The sequence below is a fragment of the Bacillus rossius genome, chromosome 17, assembly GCF_032445375.1.
Source record: "Bacillus rossius redtenbacheri isolate Brsri chromosome 17, Brsri_v3, whole genome shotgun sequence".
In the NCBI taxonomy this organism is placed as follows: domain Eukaryota; kingdom Metazoa; phylum Arthropoda; class Insecta; order Phasmatodea; family Bacillidae; genus Bacillus; species Bacillus rossius.
Window position 1 is genome coordinate 15,577,045 of NC_086344.1, and position 14,590 is coordinate 15,591,634.

Genomic DNA, 14,590 nt, shown 5'->3' on the forward strand with positions numbered 1-14,590 from the left:
AAAAAAAAAAACTAATTCATTCTTTTTGTGATTAGTGTCTGTAAAAAATTGTACAGCACTCGAGTTTAAAACCATTACTTCACGCTCTAACACTTTAGAGAGAATAATTATTGTGCCATACAATTTTGATAGCAATATATTTTATTTTAATGCTATCCGTTGAGTAAAGACCTAGTGCAAATATTACGTTTGTACCAGCGTCCCGAAACGCGTGCCAAATACAAAAATCGAAGCCATAATATATTGCGTGTGAGCCAATTGTGGGGTGAGAATAACCAATTTATTATTACGAACCACGCACATTCGCACACTCGCATCTTGGAGAAAAAAAAAACAACCTCAAAGAGTCGGGAAGCCTGCTTTTCACAGACGAGAGAGCCACACCCGAAGTTCCCCGAAGTTCATGCTCGCTTTTTTTTTTCTCCGTATCTTTAATGTAGCTATCCTAACCAACTCAACCGTCCACAATGTTTTAAAGTATTTATAATGTAGCTAACCTAACCTATTTGACCATTAGAATCCTTTTATCAACACACTAGCTGCCCGACCCGGCTTCGCATGGCTATACTAATGGAACAAAATTAAGCCACATCTCCCATTTACAGTAATTGTAAATAAAAAAATTCAGTGAAAATTTATTAAAATGCTGTATAATGTACCGGAGAGAAAATGAATAGCACCGATGGTTTCCCGACTCGTGCACGCAACGTACAACTGATGTAACCGTACTTCGCTACGGCAGTCTACAGGCAGATCACTCTTGCGCCGCTCATTATACATGCCCCTCCTTGTGGGTACGCCACTGCCGCGCGATGCCCGTTGCCATGGAGACGCAGAAGGCATGAACAATGCAAAATCCTGTTCTCATGCAGACAAAGTACCCACTGTTGCCTGGTTTTAACCACCCATGGGATCTAATTTTCGGAAAATGTCATCCTGCGTAACATAAGGAACATTACTGTGAAGTTTCAAGTCTGTAAAATATATATACTTGAAAAAAAAAGGGGCGATAAAAAACAAATTAAACACAGAGAGAGGGAAAAAAACAATAGTTTAGGTTTGCAATTTAAAGTGATAAAAAGTATTTAAATACTAATTGAACTCTTATGAGGTACTGATTGCTTCGTTGTTAATATCACACGGGTGTTTTTAACTTGTATGAGAAAATTAAGAATGATAAGGCATCTAGTGCGTGGCAACAATGTTAATAGGCAATAGGAAATAAACTTCTAGCGCCTGCGGCATTGTCAACACACACTTCGTACATGTACTGCATGTTGTATCTAACCCCCTCCAACGCATATGATTCTAAATTGGACTTTTATTAAGGATCCCTAATGTTATTGATAATATAATATAGCCTATAGCCTTCCTCGATAAATGTACTATCCAACACTGAAAGAATTTTTCAAATCGGACCAGTGGTTCCTGAGATTAGCGCGTTCAAACAAACAAACAAACAATTTCTTCAGCTTTATAATATTAGTATAGATTTACAATGAAGAAAAAACACCCGAAGATGCACGATCGGGAGTTCGGCTCTCTCTTCTGTGAAAAGAAGGCTTCCCCAAAGAGTCTCCGAGCTACAAACAAAAGACGATCTCCTAGCGAGCACAGCGCCGGGCTTCGGTTAGCGGCGGCGGCGGCGGCGGCGGTAAACTACTCGCGCCTTCAATCACACAAGCATGCAGCAGGAGATATCGCAACAGCGCACAGCAGTTGATTCAGCCAACGGCATGGGACTGCACACAGCGGTGATCCAGTAAGCTGTGATTCGCAGCCTCGTCACAAAGCAAACAGAACAACGCCTTTCGTCAACAATGGAAGCTTTTAGAAACATAAAACGAAGTTTCATTTGGTTTGTTTGCCTGATAATATAGCTTATGCATTACTTCTCACAATCAATGTACACTGCCCGCAGGATAACTTGATGCTTGGGTGACGTCACGAATGTTCAGAAAGCTTGTAGGGGGAAGGGGAGCAAGCTGGCGTAGTATACACAAACCAAAAACATTAAGTCTATATTATAGATAAATAAAATCACTTTTAAAAAGCTGAGAAATTCCAAGTTCTTCGATTGAAAAAAAAAAGAGTATTGTACACAACAAAAAAACATTAACTTACAGTCTATTATTGATTAATAATAATAAAGTCACCAATTTACTCGCTCTCCTCAAGAATTCCAATTCCTTCCATTTCATCTTCGGTAGAGTTCGAATCTTCACTGCTACTGTCTACACCGCCAAGTGTAATAATTATTTTGTAGATTTCAATGTCAAAACGAACATCCTGGCTGAAATACTCCTGCTATAATTTTTCAATATGATTACAAAATGGAACCCATTCTTCTTTTCCCATCCTCTCAAATTGTTCTTCGCAAAGTCTTTTCACGTAATTTATTTTGAAGGACACATTTTTTGATGCAACAATACCCTTAACTTTACCCCATATACCTTCAATGGGATTCAAGCAAGGATGGTATGGTGGAAGTCGGAGCGGTGTGTGACCGAAACTTTCAAGAATCTGGTCGACGGAATACACTATGTGCCGTGGCTTATTACATGCTTTATATTAGCTTCACCTGTATGTTTGTTTGTCTGTCCGTCTGTAACTCTTTCGACTAAGAGTGAGTGGCTCATCACTGTAAAATGTCCCACCAATTTCCTTACGTTCGTTAGCCGAGCGGTCTAAGGCGCGCGACATCTGTGACGTCAGCTTTCGGATTTAGCGATCGTGGGTTCTACTCCCGGCCACGTCGAAAAAAAAATGTTTTTTTTCCGGTCAATTCTAAGATTATATCCATACATCTAACTGTAAATGATTCGGAGAGACTTTACCATTTCTTTGTGACGTTGCAACTCCAAATAGTTATCTCAGATGGTAATAGGTAGTGTCGGTAACTCATTTCCCTATGATAATTATACATAAATATAGTTTAAAAAACTAAAAAAACATGCTTTTAAAGAATATCAAACTAAAAAGTTAAAAATAAATATAGTTTAAAAAACTAAAGAAACATGCTTTTAAAGATTATCAAACTAAAAAGTTAAAAATAATTTTAAAATTTAATTTATGACTATAGTATATAAGCAATACTAGTATAAATGAGAAAAAAGCATGGGGCGCTTAATATACAAAAAATATGGCACAAAGCGCCTCAAGCTTTTTTCTCGTTTATACTAGTATTGCTTATATACTATTGTCATAAATTAAATTTTAAAATTATTTTTAACTTTTTAGTTTGATAATCTTTAAAAGCATGTTTCTTTAGTTTTTTAAACTATATTTATTTTTTATCTTAATAAGTTCGTACTACTAGCTCGCTGTAGGAAAGGTTTTGATGGAGATTAAAATCTGACGAAAACTATAGCTTCTACTGCGCAGCTTAGGTTCCCCCCTCCCTTCTTTGCGACAGAGAGGGGAGTGACGGAAAATCTCTGTCGCAAAGAAGGGGAGGTGGGAACCTAAGCTGCGCAGTAGAAGCTAGTTTTCGTCAGTTTTTAATCTACATCAAAACCTTTCCTACAGCGAGCCAGTTGTTGGCTTCAGAATGTCTTCAGTAAATGAAATTTTGTTTTCTCGCAGCCATTTTTTCATATCATCTTTTGTTGACGAAGATGTTGGCGGTTTGTTTACGCGGACATTGTGATAGGGTGCATTATCCAATACCACGACGCTGTTTGTTGGCATGTTTGGTACGAGTTTTTCCCAAATCCACTTCTCGTAATTGGTCTGGTTAATTTGGTGGTGTTAGTCACCAGTAGCTTGATGTGATTTCCACATAGCGAGGGCATTTGGCACGAATCCATCTTTACCGCCAGCATGTATCATAATAAGGCGTTGTCCTTTCGCTACTGGCCGAAGGACACCGTTTAATGTTTCATCTGCCCAGCTTTTTTGTTGCACATGCGAGGATAACACATACGATTCATCTACATAGATTATATTCCTGTTTTCATTTCTGAAACGCATAATGCTCTGTATATAGTTAATTATTTTCTGCCTAATATCATGCTTTTCGATAAGAACGAGGCGGTGAGATTTCGTTTTACGCCACTGAAAGCCTAACTTTTTCAGAATTTTACGAAGGGTGCTATCGCAACCTTGAAACCCTATCTCCATCTTCAACTTCTCCCTAAGCTTTGGCACTGTTGACGCACATTTTTCTGTGATATAAAAGTTATAAATTATCCTACGAACTACTCCTTCGTCAAACCCATCCAGTTCGTATTTTTAAGACATTTTTCTTTTCTTGTTAGGCGTCTCGAACAATCCTTCACCATCTTCGTTTATGTGTTGACCTTATTTCTTTATACGTTGTACAGTAGCACGAGAAACTCCCATTGCTTGCGCCGTGCTCAGTTGCACACGTTCAAGAGGAATAGATAACATCACACCATTCCGAGCTTTATTTTCCATAAAATTTAACACATTAAACACTACCTCTCGCGCCTGCGAATGAAGTTTTTTCTGTTTAATTTTAGATAACGTAGGCGGCATTTTTATATTCAGAACGTGGGGTAAAAAACGTCGCGAGAGAACACTTTACAAAAAATTACTAGTATTTTATACATTACAACAAAGAACCATTACTGCGAACTTGTTGATAGCTTACGTTTAATACGTATTCAGTTTACTATTCTCTCTTTAGCTAAAAACATGAAACACGTCACGTTAGCACGTAGCGGACTGGTCAATGTTTTCATTCAGGGTGGTATGCGAAGTGAAAGTCTCGGAATGCGTTCTCTGCGTATGCGCGCTGAGCCTCCCTCCCCTATACGCCCCTACCCACCCCTCCCAGGCAAGGATACCGTAACGGTCACTCAGGCATCATCTTATTCTGTGGGCAGTGTTAGCTATAGAGGTGTAAAAGTAACGAAAAAAAGCGTACCCGTATGTATTCGTTACTATAAGAATCAGTACTCGTTACTTTCGTATCGTTACTCGTTACTTCTGATACCGCATAACATGCTATGTTATGTTGCAGGAACGAATCGAGTCGTATTGCGTACGCGTACAGTATGACGTCGTGTAAATAATAATAAAAAATAGAATATAAACAATTAACAATATTTGATAATTAACAGTTTTTGTTTACCAAGAAACAATTAAATCTCATTAGAGCGGCTTTATTATATTATCTCTTTTAAGATAATTAAAAAAAATGTGAAAATTCGCGATAATAAAAAACAAAAACGTTAATATTTCTTATTTGTAAAAAATACTTTCTTACGTTGTTTCTGTTCCAATCTCAAACTTTATCTACACACACAATAGAACAGTAAAAAACTTGGACGACGAATTTCCAAATTATACTTTACTTAATAAACAAACATCGTTCTTTGTAACGTAAATTCATAGAATACGCGCGCGCATGCGTGAAACATACGAAAAATGCGAGTAACGAGATGCAGCCGTGTGTAACGTTTCGTTACTCGTATATAGACGGCGCACCCGTTAATCAGTAACGAATACATACGGTTTGCTACAGCTCTAGTTAGCTATGCCAGCGATTTAAATAGGAATGCCGCCATCTAGCGGTCAGGCCCAAAACTGCTTCATAGAACTATGTACTTCTCAGTTTCGGCAATCACAGTTTCTCCTCCGTGTCCACCAATGGCATTGGAGGGAACCACGGCCATCCGGCTGCGAGACCTATCGGGAGCCGGACACAACAGAGAAGCCTAAGATGTCCATCAAGTTCTGTCCCTGCCCGAACACGCCCGAACATTCACCTTCGGCCAACCTCGGGATTTGTTTTATTTTTGGGCAGGAAAAATGAACATTTTAAAATACTATGGACGGTTAGTTAGGTTAGTATAGCTACATTAAAATAAACAGAGAAATATAAATATATATCCAGCCCCTACTCAGTCGCACCTGTATTTCGTACCATGTGCGTCTCTGCCTGAGGACGGGAGCAGATAGCTGTTCCCTAAACGTCGCTTGTTTCTGTTTTAGAAAAAAGTTACGTTTGTTTCGTCTTTTCGTTTTGTCGTGTTTTTGTCTCGTTTTGACTGTTGTTCTGAATTGTTTTGGGTTCAATATTTTTGTGCTGTCATCACTTGTGGTGGTTTTTTTTTCTCGATCTCTTCTGTTTTTGGAAAACTATTGTGTTTGTTTCGTCTTTTCGTTTTGCAATGTTTTTGTCTCGCTTCAACTGTTGTGTTGAATTTTTTGGGTTCGGTATTTTTGTGCTGTCATAATTTGTGTGATTTTTTTTCTCGTTTTTTTTAGTCCAATTTTCCTTGTTTTTCTTTGTTTGTTGACCATATTCCTGTTGTGGAGTATTGTGTGGTGTTTATATCCTGACAACAGCAATTTTTTGCTTAATTTGTGTTTTCGTCATTTGCGTTTTTTTGTAGTTTTCTTCTACAGACATACATGAGCATAGCAATGGCGTATGTCCAAAAGCCTACATCAAGTCATATATAAATAACCCCGAGGTTGGCCGAAGGTGAATGTTCGGGCGTGTTCGGGCAGGGACAGAACTTGATGGACATCTTAGGCTTGCCGACACAACAGGTGTCGCATTGGGCAGTGGTGCCACCTGGCGGTCAGCGTGAACAAACTCCCAATCCACCCGGAGAACAGTCATGGGGACTGTCAACAGAAGTGAAAACTTAAAACTTTGTTTTTAAATGTGTAATATGACATCATTTCTACGTCAAATGTACGTAAGAAAATGATTCTGGTATTATATCAGTACGATGTCAGCATGATATTTATCCTTACATCATTTTTTTTAGTCACAACAGATGTCAGTGGTATGTAAAATTTACGTAAAAATTCATTACCTAGCTATGACTTACCAGTGACCAGTGATGTCAGACCTAGGTCATGTATTCACGTGGTCAAATTAACTTCACTTAATGCTGCTACAGCATATCGGTGATGCGAACTCACAAAATTTTACCCATCCAAAAAAGAGTCCAACACGCACATGATACAGTCGAGTATATATACAATGTATTAGTGTATGTATGCGTATACATGTACACAGGCCGCTGCGCGTCGCCAGTCTGGCGCAACACGTCGCTAGCATGTCGGTGACGCGAACCCATAAGTTTTGCCCCTAACAAAAATCGCTCAACGCGGCTAAAGAAGTTTTCACTTCAAAAATCCCCCAAACGCGAGCAGCTTGGGTCGGTGCCGGATTAACGAATGTGCCGAACCAAAACACTGAAGAATTAAAAGATGTTCGAATACTGTGTTGCTTTATTCACCCTTCATTTGCTAGTTACGGTATTCTCGCCGTCATTATGCCGATATCCTTGAAGCAAGTAGGAGATTCCACCGACTATTTAGTCATACCGATGATTAGGTTGGATTAGATTAAGTCTGATATACGGTAACTGGAATGGGTGAGAGGGGGGGGGGGAACGGATATGAGAAACAAATAAGTATTTTTTTTTATTTAGATAATTTTCCTTTCTCTTGATACGTACTGACTTTCGAGCTTTAACAAATGCATTAAAGTTCGTATTGGTTCAGAAAAAAAAAGGAGAAATGTTCTAGATATTAATTATTTAATATGTAGTTTTTATACTGCACATTTTACCAGTTCTGAATGTTTCTCTTTAGCAATATTTTATTTTCATTTAAGCATAGTTTAACGGAAGCTTACATTCAAGTTTCAGCTCACGTGAAGGTTTAGTCAAGTCAGATCTTCAGCGAGGTATTCAGAGACTAACACCCACAAGGAAACAGACCAGAGATCAACTATGGGATATGGGGGGGGGGGGGGCGACTGTCATTCAAAGAAAAGGTTGCAGTTGCGAAACATGAGATCAGACAAGTCAGGCATTGGAGTTTTGGAACATTGTTTACAAATTCACGGTGTCAAATGCTAGACCTTATTAATTCCATGCAACTTTTGATGAGAGCAATGTTAAAACATGAATTTAAGTACATATTAAAGAAAACATAAACCCACCCTCCGTATATGTTAAAAGGATTAAACGTTGGCCGAAACGTCGATGATATCTTTGTCTTAGACGCGGCTAGAAGCCAGAAGCCAAGCAACTCCGGTGTGATAGGAAGCTAAGAAGACCGAGACAAAACATTTGATCAGTGCTGTCCGCAGGATAAATTTAAAAAAAAAAAAATCGGGCTCGGGAGGGGCTTAACCCCTAACTACTCTCCCCTCACCCTCCCGGCCATAGATATCGCGGAGGTAATCAATGGCTTATTGTAAGGAACCAACCTGGCAATTTTCCTGCAGTTGATTTCAGCAAGCCGCGGTGAACCGAGATGTGTGTGGTCGGGCTGGACGAATCAGAGTCCTCCGCTAACCGCAGCAAGGGCGCAAGTCTGCAGGGACCCGCGGGGGGGGGGGGGGGAGGAAGGGGGGAGGGAGAGAGTTTCGCGCGCGGGTTTCAAGGGAAGCCTTCTTTTCACAAACGAGAGAGCCAAACGCCCGATCAGTAGGTAAATATAGTAGGTCCTGGGGCAGGGGAGGGGGGAGGGGGATCCGGGGATCCGGCGGCAATCTTTGATTACTTCATTTCCGGCGGCCATCTTGGATTACGTCACTTCCGGCAACCATTTTGTTTTTATCCGCCATTTTGTTTTCTAGAACATTCCGCCATTTTGAGTTTCGTCCACCATCTTGAAAATCTTTATTTATTATCCGATTTTAATGGAAAAAAAATTTAAAATTTATAAAAAAATTAAATAATCAAAATTTTAAAATAAAATTAAAAAAATTTTATTTAATAAAATTTTAATTAAAAACCTATGCATCGAACACCCCACTCCTCTAAATTACAAATACATCATCTAGCACCCCCACCCCTCTGTTACAATAACATCGTCATCGAACACCCCACTCATTCCTGTTACAATTTTTCGTTACATCCACCATCTTGGAAAATCATAATTATTAACTTAGAAAATCAGGAAAAAATATATACACCATCGTTGTCTGCTGGAGGCAGCCATCTTATTTAGTGGAGACTGCCATCTTGATTTCATATGATAGGTGTCATCATCGGTTGTAGGTTTATAAAATATGTTAGTGTATGTAAGGTCGAGTTACAATTCTCTACCAACATTGTTATGTACCTTATAGACCAAAATCCACAGAATCCACAAAATCCACAAAATCCACAGTCATTTTGCTGTTTTAACCGACATTTTTTCTTAAAGTCTTATCACTTATAGGTTTTAACTAAAATATATGTTATCAATACTATCGTTGTGGATGCGTTAGTTAAAGTAATGATAATTTAAAAAAACCTTTACTACTCCATCTTAGCGGACGAGAAATTTTTCCGAGTCCTAACTCACAAGTAATATTCTCTTCTCATGATTGCGTACTCATGTTTTAAAAGCTGCATGGAAGCAGATATTTTAATGTTTGTGTATAATTGCATTTCACCATTCTGTAAGATATTTATAAGTATCAGTACCTCGTGGGATATTGGTTCTATATTAAAAATAATAAACAATATGTAGGTAAAATTGTATTTACTAAATTAAGAACATATTTTACACATCAAAAATTGGGCAAAAACAGAAACAACACATAAAAAAAATGGAAACTTTACAACAAAAATGAAAACTATACATCAAAAACATAATCTATATAACAAAAATGAAAACTGTACAGCAAAAACATAAACTGTACAACAAAATGAAAACTATAAAACGAAAAAAAAAACAACAGAAAAACTATAAAATTAATGGAAACAACAACCAAACTATTTACAGAAAAAAAATTATTCATCGCATCCAACATATCCGTGGGGGACCGTGCGGATACCATCTTCGCAGATCAACCGTTTGTCGTCCTCCCACGTTATGGCCAGCTTATTGCTGTACTCAGTATAGAGTATGTGCTGACGGGAGCGAATTGCTCTAACGCCTGCCCTCATTGTGCGGTGGTCTTGCAGGGCATCCAGGTAGTCATCGAATGTTATGTGGTTTTTGACCACACATCGCTGGATGCCCTTGGCCTTTTTCTCGCTCTTACCACCACACCTGTAGGCGTAGAGTTTGGCCCGTAGGCTTACAAACTCCTCCATCACTTCTCCCCCACATTCATCTTTAAATTTACCGACAACTTTCTTGTTGATGGGGGAGAAGCATGGGTGGTCGGAAGGGTAGCAGCTGGTGTCGAATTTAGCCATCAGTGTAGGGTTGGCTTTGAGGTCTGAGTAAAAGTCTGCTGTCTGGATCTCATACACAAAACTGTCTGTATCCATATACATCATGTGAATATTGTCATGGTAACGGGGTTTCATGGTATTGTAGTGGAAGTCGTACATGAGAGTCTTTGAAAGATCTAGTACGGCCAGTCCGGCATAGATCGGCTTGTCGAAAATGATGGTCTCGTGATTAAGGTGGACTAGAGACAAATTCGGTTCGTACATTGTACGGTCCTTGAAGGATGGACGACACACCAACTTCTTGAACCTCTTCTCAGAGCACACCAACTCCATTTTGAGCCTCCGCCTTTTATTTTCCATCAGTTTACCAAATGTCGAGTTCACAGCGAGCTTAAAGAACTCCTTCTCGAACTCGTTGGCTGCTGCTTTCCGCTTGTTGGTATTCAGCCGAATATAGGGCTCCAACCATGCCGACTGCTCAAACTGTAGGACTCGGTGTATCTTAGTCACTCTCAACCCATGAGATACTGCTTGCTGTAGGTTTTTGTAGTGGACAATGTAGTGCTCTTTATTTTCAAGTGTTGTCATCAGCTTTGATTGATTTGAGCCGGGCGGACACTGATTTACGGGGAGAAATGGCAGGTCTTTATGACTTTCGTGGAGCTCGGGAGGGTACTCCACATCACACTCAATAATGTAGCCTGTAGGAGAATCATCTGGAACAGACACGACATCAATTGATGTGTCTGCCCATTGGAAATGTCGAATCGGAAGCGGCAGAGACATCGCCCACCCGTACAAGTTATTTGCATCAAAGTACTCCAGGAATGTGGATGGCTTGGATGCATCATATGTCTCAGGTATGTAGGAGTTATTGGCTACGCAATGACGTTTAATGCTTTGCGCTACTCCCCCCCTAATACCAGCCTCCACAAACATGTACATATCATAATCGGTAAGAAGCTCTAGCTGTACACCTGTGGTTCGAAGCATTGCATCGAAAGCGAACCCTGGACAAGAAATATAGTGAGACGGATCTAGGCTGTATGTCTCCAAACAGATGGAACGGAAATTCTCGAATACATCCGCCAAAATCAGAACATCCGTCTTTAGGTACAAGTCAGCGTACTCCCCCAAAGTAGCACACTGAAACTTGTCCCAGACTTTCACTGCATGAGCGTACTCCATCTCTGAAATCATGGAATCAGTCAGACTATTGTAGAAATCGCCGATAGGCGGAAGACTAGTATCATCTAGTCGAGCAAAAGAATCCACAAAATCATACGGGAAGACACCCTTGCGGGTAACCAACTCCAACTCATCAGGCGCGAAAAACTCAGCAGTACTGACAAACTTGTCTGCCGGCAAGAACTCAGCGAGCGAAGCAAGACCCCGACTCATGAAACGGAACGTATCGACAAACTGAATGCTGAACTTATCATACAACTTCTTGGAAAAAGTTATCAGCTTCTCCTCTGAATTCGGGATTATGAAGATGTCTTTACTGTCGTACCCCAACTTCCTGATAATGAAGTTCTGGTCGTACGTCAGGTTGTGGAAGAACACAATCAACTTTTTTGGTCTGCGCCTGAGAAGGTTGCAGTCATTACATGCAGGCCCCAGATATTCACCGGTAAAGTGATTGTGATCACGAACTTTCTTTGCAGTTCCTCCGAACTTTCCTGCACAGTAGCAACACACTCTTGCTTGCAGAAAAGCAGTGTTCTGTGCATGTGTGAGCGGAGTCATAGGAACAGATGTAGAAAATATTTTTTGTACATCATGACCAATCTCCACAATGCGTGAGATGAACTTATCCTCTGCGTCACAACCGCGATACAATTCAGGCTCTGATGGAAGTGCTGAAGTGAGGTGTACAGGAATGATGGTGTTATCAGCTTTCACATAAATGCAGTAGCTGTATGCTTTATGCTTTTGATACTGCAGTGTGTATGCTTCATCAGGATTCGGGTGGCATGTATGGATTTTCTCCAGAATAGCTTCAAAGTCGCAATATACCACGATGGGCATCTTATCAGCATGGTGGAAGTTTTTGAACTGCAGAACAGGTGGCTGCCCATTTTGATCGGGGAATGGCATTTCCATTCGAACAGCAGCATACTGTTTGCAGAGCTCACTGTGTTTTTCCAAACACTGAAGACCAGTGAGCCCACTAACCCTATCCTGATCATCATAATGCTTGAAGCATCTTTTGCAGACATGAATTCGTTGCTCGTGTGTAGTGATTTGGGACCGAACCAGGGCAGAAAAATTTTTAATGTATGTGAAATGGGACGAATCGTCATTAACCAAGAGCAGAAGATCGAAATGAAGTTCTTTTTCTTCAGGAGCGACTCGTGCAGGTACAACATTCAGATTCTCGTCGATGCTGTAAATGTTGATGGAGACTCCAGGGTTCTGCTTTTCGAACAGCGGTATTTGCCTGATTGGAGTAGGAAACTCTATGTTCGTGAAGTTGAATTTCTCTTCCAAGTCATGGTATCGCTGGTTGACACGCTCAGGATTCCACCCTTCCACGTACTTCACAAGAATAGACCACTTAAAACACATGTGGTCTTCGAGGTTTTGTGGATTTATCACCGCATGTCTTGACTCGATGGTGGTAGGCAGTGAGATGTAGGAGCTGGCACGGAGTGGATCGAGCTTGTTTATGCGAAGTTGAAGTCGCTTAACGGCCGACAAAGTCCATCCGGACCCTTTTCCCATGTAGTCTTCCTCCTCCTTGCAGATCTTAGAGATGGACCCAGTAACTGCTTCCTCCACCTCATGAACTGTGTAGAGGGGCACATTAACGGTTTTGAACGCTCTCTTGTCTACGCTAACATCCACAGGTTTTTCGTAATCACACTCAAGCACGATGTTGAATTTGAGTGGACCGTTCTCCTCTATCTCCTCTACAAGTTGGCTCATTATTTTTGCCTCGATGGAGTTCAGGTACGAGCAGATATCCTTGGAAGTACTTGATGTGTTTTCTGCCACGTACGTCTTCAAGTTGCCCTTGAAACCCACTTCGGCGGTGATGAAACCGTGGGCATTGGCCAAACCAGCCTTGGTCACCACCTTTGTTCGGCTGGTCGAAGGCTTGGGCGCAACTGCAGGCTTAACTGCTAATATCCTCTGCTTCTTTGTCGGAGGTGGAGCAGGCCCCTTGCATACCTTCATGTGGGCTTTTAACTTATCAGCCCTGGCGAACTCCTTAGCGCAGTTCTCGCAGGAATGCACTATGCGGTTTGCGTTAAGACCGCAAGCCGACTTCTCATGTCGTCTAGCAAAATCAGCACGGGCGAAGGCCTTGTAGCAGAAGCTACACCGCATTCCAGATGTAGCGACAGCTCCAGTGCATGATGCAAGGTGCTGCTGCATATTATCGCTGCGTGCGACCATCTTTCCACATAGGTGGCACTGCTGGTGGTCACGATGCTGGTTCTCAGCACACTGACGCTCGTGCCGGTAGCGGCTGTTGCCTGCCGTGAATGTAGCAGAGCAGAAACGGCATTTCTGAATAGTAGATGCCATCATCACTACAATCGGTAGACTGGTCAAACGTACGGAACACGCAACGGTAGCTCGACGCACGGAGAACTATAACAAAGGAATTAAGAATACAATGTAGCTAGATGTTAACACGAAAAAGTTGCAAACATAACCTCAAAACTCTAGCCCTCAAGCTTACTAACCTAAACTGATAGCAATGTAACTAAATAAAAAAGTTACAAACATAACCTCAAAACTCTAGCCCTCAAGCTTACTAACCTAAACTGATAGCAATGTTACTAAATAAAAAAAGTTGCAAACATAACCTCAAAACTCTAGCCCTCAAGCTTACTAACCTAAACTACTAGCAATGTTACTAAATAAAAAAGTTGCAAACATTACCTCAAAGCTACACCTTCATGTACAATCCTAAAAATGGTAGGATATTTAAAGTACTGATAAAAATTAAAGCTGAAAAATATTCAATGTTAACTAAGAATAATTGATTACATAACCTCAAAAATACTCTAATGCACACCCCAAAAATGCTAGAATATTTAAAGTACTGATAAAAGTTTAAACTGAAAAATTTCTGGTTACCTGCATATAAGTGCACAGAGAAAAAACAAGCTAGCTGATAACCTACAAAAAGCTGAGAAACACGCAATGTTAACGAAACATGTAACATACCTCAGAAAACGATGAAGTGTAGCTGTAGAACACGAAGTAGCGTTGGCGGTAGAAATCGTGGTAGCAGAGAAACTCATACACGAACTAGCTCACTCAAACTCTAAGAACACACTGAAGCTCCGACAGCTAATCCTGTCCTTTTATAGCCTCGGACCTGATTGTTCTTGGAAAAACCATTAGGAACAGAGTATTTCTGTTGTATCCGCCAATAGGAATGTAGTACATGGAAGTACCATTGTCTTCGGAAAAACCCGGCATGACTCATGTGCATGTCATAGCAGGTCTGTGAGGGG

General features: G+C 40.5%; 1 protein-coding gene across 1 annotated transcript in view; it reads right to left on the bottom strand.

Moving 5' to 3' along the window:
- The window catches only part of LOC134540815 (uncharacterized), a 125,522-nt gene that overhangs the window by 77,960 nt on the left and 32,972 nt on the right, over positions 1 to 14,590 (bottom strand). The gene's annotated exons all lie outside the window — the stretch shown is intronic.